Raw genomic sequence first — 12436 nt, 5'->3', positions numbered from 1 at the left:
ATCGTCTTGGTGGTAAATCTGTTCTTGGACGGGGAAACGAATTACTTTGATTTTGATTTTGAAAAAATGGATTTGATCGTTGCGAATTATAATTTCGGGTGGTCATTTCTTGATAAAAATTTTGTCTCGCCGGTCTATCTTCTAAACGACCGTACAATGATTGGAAATTATTGAATTCATTAGCATAAGCCATTGCATCCTCTAAAGTATCAGGTCTTTTTAGATGCATATTATTTTTCAAAATTCCTGTACATCCTGCAATAAAAGTATCCAATGCTGTTTTTTCATGATGTCTGATATCCCACTGTTTTTGTGTTATGTTAATGGTATTATCGTTCCCGATACGTTGGATAACATTGCTTAAAATTAATTGTACTCTATTCCCAAAATTTAAAAGATGTTCACCTTTTTCAGGCCTAGTCCTAGTTAATTCTTGCACTAAATTATCTAGGTCTCTTCTATCAGAAAAACACTGAATTAAGCAATTTTTCAATGTTATCCAATCCTTTATTTCCGTACGATTTCCTACTAGCCTTTCAGCTTTCCCTACTAACTTATCCTGGATTGATTCAAATATGTGTGTATTTAATTCATCATCCTTAAACATATGGTAACTGGAAATTATACTCTCACATCTGTCAACAAATCTATTTAATGTATTGCTATCACCATCATAAGGTTTAAGTGAATTTAACCGAGATTGGAACAAATCCCAATTTATTCTTTTTTGTACTATACTAGAAGAACCGTCACTAGAAGTCATTTTTAAATTTTTTCTTGTACTTATATTACCTTTTATTGAGACGTTATTTAACTGAGATGATAATTCATCAATTGATTTATCAGTTTCACTGTCTGACATATATATGTTTGCAATACCTAATTATCCCTATCAAATCCTTATACAGAGGGTTCAATGGACAAAAGGAAAATTTGTGGCACTTACCCACGCCTCATCCTTAGCAGAGGATAGTCGTTGGTCTCAGGCTCGATTTCTTTATCAGATTCTCGTTGCGGGTGCTTTTCGCTGCTTCCTGTTTTGGTTGTAGTGAACTTTTGGTAGTGTTTTCTTAATCGTGCAATTCGATTTTTTTTTTTTTAACACTTTTTCAAAAATATCCTACCGACTGCGCCAGTTAAGTTTGAGGTTCAGCCAAACTATTTTTTAAAAATTTATTTTACAGGAAACAACACAAAATGTAACTAACAATACGGTTACAAAAATTATGATTCCTAAATCTACGTTTTTCCCTATTTATATTAAAATATATGCTGACCATGCATAAGGCTTCCAGAACATTATGAACTTAATATTAAATCGCAATTAGGGGTAATACGTTTTCTAATCGCAAATTCTAGATGGTAGTAAACACTACGCAGTTTCTTATTATTTAATTATTAAGCAAATTGTTGTGATATAACTCGCACTGCGTTTTTCGGCGATTTCTACACGGTTCGCGCTCGATTTGGGTGCTCCCAAATGGTGCACAGACCGCTTTGTATCGGAACGAAAAATTTAGAGGATCTAGGCACGTGTGTTCCCTTCGCTTGCACGATTGAAACTCTCTCTGTCTCGAACGATCTTTTTTTTTTTTTTTAGGGGCGCGACCCTGGGGCAAAAAATCTTGTCGGTAAGACGATACTGGTGCCCGTGCACCAGCCTGTGTGGCGTTTTCACCCACTAAAAAATCCCCGTGTTTTAAGAAGTTTTCGAGCCCGTGCCCGAACAACCTCGATCTCGGTTTTGGGTCGCTTTGTTTTGACCTGTGTTTAAGAGAGACAAGCGGGACCGTCGCTTCTTACTCAGTCATCTCTTTGGGATCCTTTTTCCTCTTTTGAGGGGAGATGGTTTAGGTCCCCCCCTGATCTTTGGCTAGAATTTTCCCGCCGACAAGGGATTTTCTAGCATCTTTTATGTTGTTGTTGTGGTCCATTTTTTTGTTTGTCGGCTCTTTTTGGTCTTATTTCACAGACGATGATGTCAAAGTCCCGAATTGCTTTCGGTCCTTGTTCATACATCGTTGTGAATGCCTTTTTTACAAGTCCTGTAAAATAAATCCTGTAAATAAATTTTTGATTAGTGTCCTGAAAGAATAAATCCTGTAAAAAATAGATTTTTAATTAGTGTCCTGAAAAGAATAATTTTTATTAGTGTCCTGTTGATTGGCTCCCTATTGTCATCCATTGTCCAGAAGTTGGTGTCGTGGCCTCTTGTGTGGAATGGCATCCTCCGGTTGGTAGTCTGTTGCCTTCCTGATCAGTTCGTTGGTGTGGTCTTCCGTGGTTTGGAACGTCTTGGTGGCATGGCTTCTAATGACTTCCGTCATCGACGTGTAGTTGAGGTCCCTTCTGATTGTCTCGTTGCTGACGTACCAAGGCGCGTTTAGAATCGTCCTCAGTGCAATGTTTTCCACTGCCTGAAGGCGGTTCAGGTGCGACTTGGCTGCATACCCCCATGCTGTCGATGCGTACGTCAGTTGTGGTTGGATCACTGTCTTGACCAGTGTGATCTTGTTTCTGAGCGGTAGCTTGGACTTACTGCTGATCATGGGGTAGAGCTTCGCCCTCGTCATCTTTGCCCTTAGTCTGGTCTTCTCGATGTGTTGCTTCCACGTGAGCTTCTCGTCCATGTGTACTCCAAGGTACGTAACGTTGTTGCTCCATTGTACTGGCTTCTGTTGGATCATCACTTTGTCTTCCGTCTTGAACTTCTTCCTACGGGTGAAAACTATGGCCTGTGTTTTCTCGGCGTTGGCGTTGATCTTCCACTTGGCGAACCATTTTTCCAGCGCTGTGACTTTTTGTTGCAGGTACTTGACTAGCTGTTTTCCATTGCCAGATTTTGCTAGTATTGCCGTGTCGTCCGCGTATAGTGCCAGTTCCGTCCTTTCCGTCCTGGGGGGATCCGACACGTAGACGTTGTATAGGAACGGCGACAGTACCGCTCCCTGGGGTACTCCTGCTTCTATGGTCCTGTGGGTTGAGTAGCATCCGTCCAGCTTGACGCGGAATTCCCTGTCAGAGAGGAAAGATTGCACTAGCTTGACCAGTGGTACCGGGAGTCCGGAGTCCACTAGCAGTCCTCTGTGCCATACACTGTCAAAGGCCTTCGCGACGTCCAGCAGTATTGCTCCCGTGGCTTGTCTCTTGTTGAAGCTCTCGGTCACGTGCTCCACCATTCGCAGCACTTGTAGTTCGGTCGAGTGCTGCTTCCTGAATCCAAATTGCTCGTCCGGGATGATTTTGAGTTCCTCCTCGCAGTCTGTCAGTCTCCTTAGTATCACCCTCTCCACGACTTTCCCCATTAGCGGTAGCAGGCTAATAGGTCTGTAATTCTGTGGAAAAAGATGATTTTTACCTGGTTTCGGGAACAGGATGATGTCCGCTCTCTTCCAGTTCGTCGGGAAGTGGCTCTGTCTGAGTACCGCATTCGTGATGGCTAGTAATGCGGCTATCCCTCTTTGTGGCAGTTCCTTGAGGACTCTGTTCCCTATCTGGTCGCATCCTGGTGCTTTCCTGATGTTGAGGTGCTTCAGTATGGCCTTGATTTCGTTGGGCGTGGCGTGTCGTATGTTTCCTTCTTCTCCGGTCGTCTGTAGGCTTTGGATGCGCTTGTTGACCTCTTCTTCCCAGTCCTTGGCGTCCTTGTCCTTGATTTGGTTTGGTCTGAACTGTCTGGCTAGGCAATCAGCGAATGCCTCTGCTTTGTCCTCGATGGTATAGACTATGCCCCGTTCCCCGTGGATGGCTGGGATCGGTTTCCTTTTCGCTTTGATTGCCTTGAGCGTCTTCCATATGCTCCGGTCGTCTGGGCTCAGGGATTCCAGGTGCGCTTGCCACTGTTGTTCCCTGTGTTCCTGTAAAGCAGCTTTAACTCTCCTATTTACCTGGTTTAGTGCGTTCTTGTCCGCAAGGTCGCCGGTCCTAAATGCCTTCCTCTTTGCCTTCCGTCTTTGCCGGATCAGCTGTTTGGTTTCCTCCGGGATTGCTGCCGCGAGGTAGTTCTTCATCCTTGGTTTGATGATCGTCTTGGAGCTGGCTTCCATTGCTGTCTTAATGTCCGCTTCGAGCGTTGAAATGGCATCTTCTATGTCAGTGTTTCTTTGCAGTCTCCCAATGGCCGATAGGTTCTTTTGCAGGGTCGTCTTGAATAGCTTCCAGTTCGTCCTTCTGGTTGTGATCGTGTCTTCCTCGGTCGTCCCGTCTTCTAAAATCAATAAAATCGGGTTATGATCAGAGGATCCCTCATTGATGACCTCAATTTCGGTTTCCATTGCTAGATTCCTGGTGATCATAATGTCCAGCACGTCGTTTCTTCCCGTCGTTGCCAAGTGGGTGGGTTCTTCAGTTGCCATCACATGAACGTCGTCCCGTCTTCGTAGGAAGGTCCTCAGCTGGTAGCCGTTCCCGTTCGTCGTCCTGCTGTGCCAATCGGGCGATTTGGCATTGAAATCGTCGATTGCGATATGTTGTCCCCCTTGTCGTCTGAAAAGAGCTTCATCTATATCGTTTTGCAGAGAGTCGGTTTGCGGCGGGTGGTAGCAGGATGAAATTCTCAAACGTCCCTTGCAGGTGTTGACTTCAACTGCTATGGCGTCCATGTGTTCCGTCCGGATTGGTGGCAGCTGAGCGTGCTGGATATTGTTTCTCACCAGTAGTGCGGTTCCTCGTCTCCTTGATCGTCTCGGATTGTCATTGTCCTTCCTGTGGATTCGGTATCCCAGGATTCTGAAATCATCCTTCGGTGGTAGCTTCGTCTCTTGGATGGCGGCTACGTCAATGTCCAGGCGTTCTAGCAGCTCCTGTAGCTCGTTTTTACGTCCTATAATACCGTTGATGTTCCACGATATTATCTGCAATGCTGAAAAAGAAGGATGTAGATTCATTAATGGTTTACTTTAGGAAGGTTAGCAAAAAATGCACTCATTGCTGAGTACATCATTTGCATTTGCTTAAGAGCCTGCTGGAAGTCAACAGGCTCTTTGGCTACTTGCGTGTTTGATGTTTTTGATATCTTGGCCGCTCCTGCATATGTGGTTCCTGGTTTGAATGGTGCCGGGGGGGGGGGGGCGTCCTTCATTGTCCTCTTTGGCTCCTGGTTCTTGGGGGGTGCCTTTTGATGTGCCTTCAGTTGTTGCGGGATCTCCTTGCAGCCCCTGTAGCTGGCGGGATGGGCGCCTCCACAGTTTGCGCATTTGACCGGGACGTTCCTGGCCTTTGTGCATTCTCCGCTGTGATGGTTGTCCCTACATTTCACGCTCTTGGCTGCTGCCGTGCAAAAAGTCTGGGAATGTCCAAACCTCTGACAACGGTGGCATTGCGTCGGTCCTTATTGCTGTCTTTGTGGTTCTACTCGGACAATCAAATCGCAGCACGATTTGACTGCGAAGATTTTGGCCCTATCTTTTTGCTCCACTTGGACTAGGAATAATGGCAGGGTCCTTTTGTCCTTCCGGCTTTTCATCCTTTGCACTGAAGCTGGGGTGATTCCTTGATGTATTAGGTCCTCTTTTACTTCGTCTTCCGTCAAGTTGTCCGGTAGACGTCCAATTACGGCACGAACTTTTTTGTCCTCAGGCAGTTGGAATGTGTGGAATTCACGCTTGTCGTCCTTCAAGAGTTTGGCTAGGGCCCTGTAGTCCTCGGCCGAGTTAGTCGTGATGGCTACTCCTTGTTCCGTCATCTTGGCTTTGTTGTATCCAATTTTCTTCGTCCTGATCCTGTTGCTGACGGTCGTCCAGTCGTTGGCATTTTTAATCACTATTGGTGGAATCTTCTGCTTTCCGTCGGTCCTGTTTTGTCCGGGGGTGGTGTTGTCCAGTCTACTTGGGCCGGCTTCGGTGATGTTGCGTTCGCTTGGCCCGGGGGTGGTGTTGGCCGATCTACCTAAAATAGTTTTAGTTATAGTTGCGTTATTTGCACCTACCTTTGTTGTTTTCCGTTTCTCCATGGCCTGTTGTTGTTGGATTTTCTTGAAATCCATCTCCATGGCTTCGTCCTCGTCATCGTCTTCTTCCTCCGATTCTTCTTGTTGAATGGTCCTCTTTTTCTTCCATCTAACTTGGTCATCGCTTTGGACTGATTCTTTTATGCTTTTCAGCATCTCAGTCTGCTCTTGGAGCATCTTCTCTAGTTGCTCCACGCGTTTAATTAACGCCTTGTTGGCGTCAAATAAATGCCTGTTTAGGAGAAACAGGGCTTCGGGATTTCCTTTTATTTCCTGGCAGCTCATGGCCTCTTCGGCCTTGTTTATCCCTTCAGTCGTTTGGAGATCCATATCTCCGTCTTCTGTGGGTTTTTCTTTTCCTTGCTCGGATTTTGTTTGTCCCCACATAACAAAAATTTTGGCGACACGTGCTCACACGCGCCGTAGAATTCTTGTTTTTCTACGGGCCTTGCCTTTAAAAAGACATAGACCACGCAGAACGATTTTCTTTTTTTAGTAGCTAGAAACTGCTAGCTTTAACTCGCATATATGTTTTAATAAAAACACATATACAAGAACGATTTTCTTTGCACAAACACAAAAGCACAAATCACTACACTGCACTAAACGCACATCCACTCACACGCGTCGAAACCACCACGCACACGAAGGGACATCCGTCCGTCACCGCACTGTACACTGTACTATCTCTCGAACGATCTTTTTCTTTTTTTTTTGGGGGACGCGACCCCGGGGATAAAAAATCTTGCCGGAAGACGATACTGGTGCCCGTGCATCCAGCCTGTGTGGGGTTTCACCCACTAAAAAACACCGTAAATTCAAAGAAAAATTGAGCAAACTCAATTTATTCTTAATCGCGCTTTTTGGGTCGCTATTTGGTGGGTCGTTTATTATCAGAGTCAAACGGTATGACCGCTCTTTGCTCTGTAATCTTAATTGAGCCCTTGCGTACCTCTTTACGGGAATTCCATGTTATTCCCGAGGACTTTGGCTATTGTTGACCCGCCGACTGGGTTTTATTGCCATCTTCATTGTCCTTTTTGCGCTTTCTGTGTTGCCGGCTGTGTTCCTTCGGAATTTATCTTTCATTGCAGCAATGAGTTTAAAGTACCAGAACGGCTATCTGGCCTTTTTAACTTCGTTACTGCAGAAGGTTTTTGGTTCCTTGTCCTTGTTTTTATTGCAAGACTTTTGGCACGTAGGTCCTATGCAGTTTGGTTTTAGTACCCTTAACCGTTGTCCAACAATTGGTATTTGGGTCTTTTGTACGGATGGTTATATTCCGTACTATAGTCCGTTGCCGCTTTGATTAGCTCGTTCGGGTGGTCCTCTGCTTCCTGGAAAATCTTCGTTGCATGTTTCTTCATTACGTCGGTCATCGTTTCATATTTGAGGTCCTCTTTGATTCTTTGGTTGCTAACATACCATGGCGCGTTTATTGCTGTCCTTAAGGCAATATTTTCAACTGCCTGTAGTTCCTTTAATTGACATTTTGATGCATGTCCCCATGCGGACGATGCATATGTTAGCTGTGGTTGGATCACGGTTTTTACTAACGTGATTTTATTTTTGAGCGGCAACTTGGACTTCCTGCATATCATAGGATAGAGTTTTGCCCTTGTTAGTCTTGCTTTGTTCTTTGTTTTATTGACGTGGGGTCCCCACGTAAGTTTCTCGTCCATGTCGACACCCAGGTACGTGACCTTTTTAGTCCACGGTACTTGTTTGTCATTTATTTTAACTGTTTCTTTAGTTTTAATTCTTCTCTTTTTCTTGAAAATAATGGCCTGGGTTTTTTCCGCGTTTATTTTGATTTTCCATTTGGAAAACCATTTTTCTAACGCTGTCATCTCTTCCTGGAGGTACCTGATTAGCAGTTTCCCGTTCCATGAATTTGCGAGAATTGCAGTGTCATCTGCGTATAGTGCCAGTTGAGTGTTTTTAGTTCTCGGTGGATCTGACACATATACATTGTACAGGAACGGGGATAGTACTGCTCCTTGCGGTACTCCTGCCTCTATGGTCCTATATGTTGAGTAACTGTTATTTAGTTTTACTCGGAAATTCCTGTTGTCGAGGAAGGATTTTACTAGCTTGACCAGCGGTACTGGGAGTCCTGATTCCAACAGTCTCACCAATAATCCTCTATGCCATACGCTGTCAAAGGCCTTTTCGATATCCAACAGTATCGCTCCTGCTGCTTGGTTTTTGTTCAATGCTCCAGTGATGTATTCGACCATTCTTAGAACTTGTAACTCAGTCGAATGTTGTTTCCTAAATCCGAACTGTTCCTGTGGGATAATTTTGAGCTCTTCTTCGCTCTCTTTTAATCTGGTTAGGATTATTTTTTCCACTATTTTACCCATGAGTGGTAGTATACTAATTGGCCTGTAGCTTTGGGGTAGCTTTTGATTTTTTCCTCGTTTGGGGAATAGTATTACATCTGCTTTTTTCCAGTTTGAAGGAAAATGCCTTTTTCTCAGGACCGCATTTGCGATATTCACTAGTGCGGCTACCCCTCGATTTGGCAATTCCTTCAGTGCCTGGTTTCCTATTTGATCGCATCCTGGTGCTTTCTTGATTTGTAGCTGTTTCAGGATGCCTTTTATTTCTTTTGGCGTGACATGCCTAATGGCTTCTTCGTCCCGTGTTTTGTCTAGGTTGTAGATTCGTTGATTTACTTCCTCTTCCCATTTTTTTTGCTTCTTGGTCCTGGTTTTTATTTTCCTTGAATTGATTTTCTAGGCTGTCTGCAAATACCTCTGCTTTGTCTTCAGAAGTATATACTATTCCATGTTCTCCTTGTATAGGTGGCATTGCCTTTCTTTCTGTTTTGATAGCTTTGAGCGTTTTCCACATGCTCCTATCTTGCGGGTCCAGGGATTTCAAATGTTCCTGCCACTGTTCTTCCTTGTGTTCCTGTAGTGCTGTTTTTACTCTCCTGTTCAGCTGATACAAGGTGTTTTTGTCCGCCTGGGCGTGTGTTTTAAATACTTTGTTCTTAGCATGTCTTCTTAGCTTTTTTTTTTTTTTTTTTTTTTTTGCGAGGAGGTGGGAAACTTCGAAAGACACCAGGATCGCCCTGGTAGTGTGGGATTCGACCGACCAGTACGTCGCCCGCCTACCCACTAAAACCACCTTCCCTCTTCTGCCCCAGCATACCTCTCCGGTTTTCCTTTGGGGCCTCGGTCGTCCATCCAGCATTCACGCATCTTTTCTTCTTTCATTCTCTCTCCTTGTTTTTTCGTTTATTATACTTTCACACATTCCGGAGAACAAGTCCCATTTGTCCTTGCTCTCCAGCAGTTCTCTACCTATAGAATCTCGGCTCAGGTTGAGTCCCCCCTTCCTCGCCTCGACTCTACAGCTCTCCCACTCGGGACACTCCCAGATCGTATGATCTACAGTGTCCACTTCCCCATTCACACAAAACCAACAACTTTCACTCGTCTCGGCTTTTATCCTATACAGGTATTTACCGAAGACGCCATGTCCGGTAAACACCTGCGTCAACACGTAATCACTCCTCGTCCACTCACACTGGCACCACTGTATGACGTTTGGAATAAAGATTTTAATCCATCCGTCATACTTCTCCCACTCTTTCTGCCACTCCCTCATCACCCAGTCTCTCGTTTCCAATCTACTCTCCTTCCACACCCTACACCTTTCTTCCACCCTTATTCTCACAGGAGGGATCTTGGCTAAGGCCAACACCGCCGCGGCCGGAGCCGTCCTGTAAGCACACACCACCCTTAGAGTCATCATCCTATTGACCCGCTCCAGGATGGCGTTGTACTTCCCATACACAAGCTCGGCCTCCCACACCGGAGCCGCGTACAGCAGGGCCGACGATGCCGTCATCACCAAAACCCTCCTCCTTTCGTACCCAATACCGTTCGTTCTTGGCAGGATACTTTCCAGTTTCTGGATTATCCTGCCCACTTTCTCAGCCGTTCGTTTAGTATGCTCTCCGAAGCGAGCATCCTTCCCGAACCACACACCCAAGTACTTTATGCAACTCTTGGTTTCGTAAAGTACCCCTTCCACTCTCAGACTCATGCTCGGAATCTTCCTGCGTCCGGCCAGGAGAACCATTTCGGTCTTTTCCGTGGCCATGCTCAGTCCCATACCGCTCAAAGTCTCAGAGACCAGCTCCATTGCTAGCCTGGTTCTCGCCTCGAGGGTGATCCTATCTTTAGCCGTGATTACCAACGCTAGATCATCGGCGTATGCCACCGGAGTGACACCCACCGGGTAATCCGCTGTCAGCACCCCGTCATAAAACAGGTCCCACAACACGGGCCCCAGCACCGAGCCCTGTGGTACGCCACACGACAGTGAACGAACCTCCCCGTTTGGCAACTCTAACTCCCGATCTTGCAGGTACGACTGGACTATACGCACCAGGTACCTGCTTACCGGGGACCTCCTCAACACTCCGTCGATGAGATCCTACGGCGCTGAGTTGAACGCGTTCTTTACGTCGATGGTTACCATAACGGAGAAGCCCGCGTGTCTGTAACTCTTACCCCTGATCTCTTCCACCTTTCGCATTACCGCTGCCATGGCGTCCATGGTGCTCCTACCCTTGACGAACCCATACTGACTCTCATTTATCATACCATGCTCTAGAGCTTCCGACATCAGTCTGCTCTTGATCACCTTTTCCGCTATCTTCCCGAGGCCGTCCACCAGGCAGATCGGACGGTACGTCGCCTCGGCACCCGGATCTCGTTTCGGTTTCTCCGCGAGCACGAGTCGAGTCCTCTTCCAGACCTTAGGATATTCCCCCGAGGTGATGATGCGATTTACGCAAGCCACCATACCCTGGGGAACTTCCCCAAGATATAGCTTCAACACCTCGTTGTTCAATCCATCCGGTCCTGGAGCCTTGCGGCTCTTGAGTTCCCCGACTGCGCTCCGGATCTCCTCAACGGTCACCTCTGGTATCCGTTCCGGCTCCGCACTCATCTTCTCCCACTCGATGAACGGTTTGCTCGGAAAGAGCGCGTCCACTTGCCGTATCATTTCTGATTCCGTCAAGGGGGCTGTTCTCAGATGACCAAGTTTCCCGGTTACTATTTTGTAGCCGAGTCCCCAGACATCCGTCTCAAGCTCCTCACACAGTCTCTTCCACGCATCCCTCTTAGACTCCCAAATGGTCTTTTTGAGGGAATTTCGTGCTTCCTTATACTCACTTTCCGCATTCGTTTCTATCCCTTTCGTTCTTTCTTTTGTCCATCTCCTTCTTGCCTTTATACAATCTCTCCTCTTTCTTGCCGTTTCCTCATTCCACCAATGCACTCCATTCCTACATTTCCCTCTATCTCCTTTCTGAGACATGCGTCACAGGCATCCCTGATCTCCCTTACTATCCCCTCGGGATCCTCAGCTTCTCCTGTGCGCATGTTCTCCAACACATACCGTTTCATTTTCTCTAACCCTCTCTCGCTTAGTTTCCATCCTTTCGCTTTTTCCCGTTCTCTCACCTCCTCTGCCACTTCTATCTCCCCTCTCGGTTTTATCCGGTAGGTGAGATATCTGTGACAGCTTCCGCTCTCCCTCTCATTTTCCATCTTCCACATTCTCACCCTACTCGCAACCTTGTCACCATGACTGGTGACATCGATCAAGGAACTGCCCATCCGGTTGCTGAACGTCCACCCACCCCCGGTGTTAATGGGGATGAGTGCGGTAGCTTCCAGAAACTCCTCCAGGACCCGTCCGTAAGCGTTCCCGACCACGGAACCGAACCGGCCACTCTTAGCGTTCAGATCCCCTGCAATGAGGACCCTCCTGCTGTCGCGCCCCCTTACGTATTCCTCTAACCGTCCTAGCCACGCACTGAATTCAGCGGTGGTTTTGTTCGGCGAAAAATACGCAGAGACTAGAGTGATGCCATCCAGCTCCGCCGCCACGAACCCCCGATCCCGGTGGATTGACTGCACCCCAACACCCGGCGCTAACCAGATGAAAGAGTCGTCGCACCTGTCCCTCACGAAGTTCCCTTGCCCACCGCGCTCCTGTCCTAGCACTACATCCACGGATCCCTCCCTGATCTCCTGGTGCAAGAGGTCCGTCGCGAGACGCCCCCTGTCCAGGTTGATCTGGAGCACGCACAATTCCCCACGCGACCCCTCCATTTCTATTTTATTTTATTTTTTATTTTTTCCTCCCTTTCCTTTTCTTTTTTTTTTTTTTTTTTTTCTTTCCCACCACGCCCTTTCACTCACGCACTCACCCGTTAGGCTACTTCCCCTCCTCTGTTGCCCCAGCGATTCTCTTGGCGAGCAACGACCGGACAATGCTGCTGAACTCCTCCTCCTCTTCTAACTCCCTCTCTGTAGGCGTGGAGGTGATCGGTCCTGCCGCTTCCCTTGCCTCTCTCCTCGCCGGTGGGGGCATCTCCTGGTTCGGCTGCTGGGTCTCGGGTGCATCCGGTGACTCCTCCCGGTTCCTTGGTCTTCTCGCCCTATTGCCCCCTCC

The sequence above is a fragment of the Euwallacea fornicatus genome, unplaced genomic scaffold (genome assembly GCF_040115645.1).
Source record: "Euwallacea fornicatus isolate EFF26 unplaced genomic scaffold, ASM4011564v1 scaffold_110, whole genome shotgun sequence".
Lineage (NCBI taxonomy): Eukaryota > Metazoa > Arthropoda > Insecta > Coleoptera > Curculionidae > Euwallacea > Euwallacea fornicatus.
The sequence above is the reverse complement of the archived record's forward strand: the minus strand, read 5'-3'. Positions refer to the sequence as shown.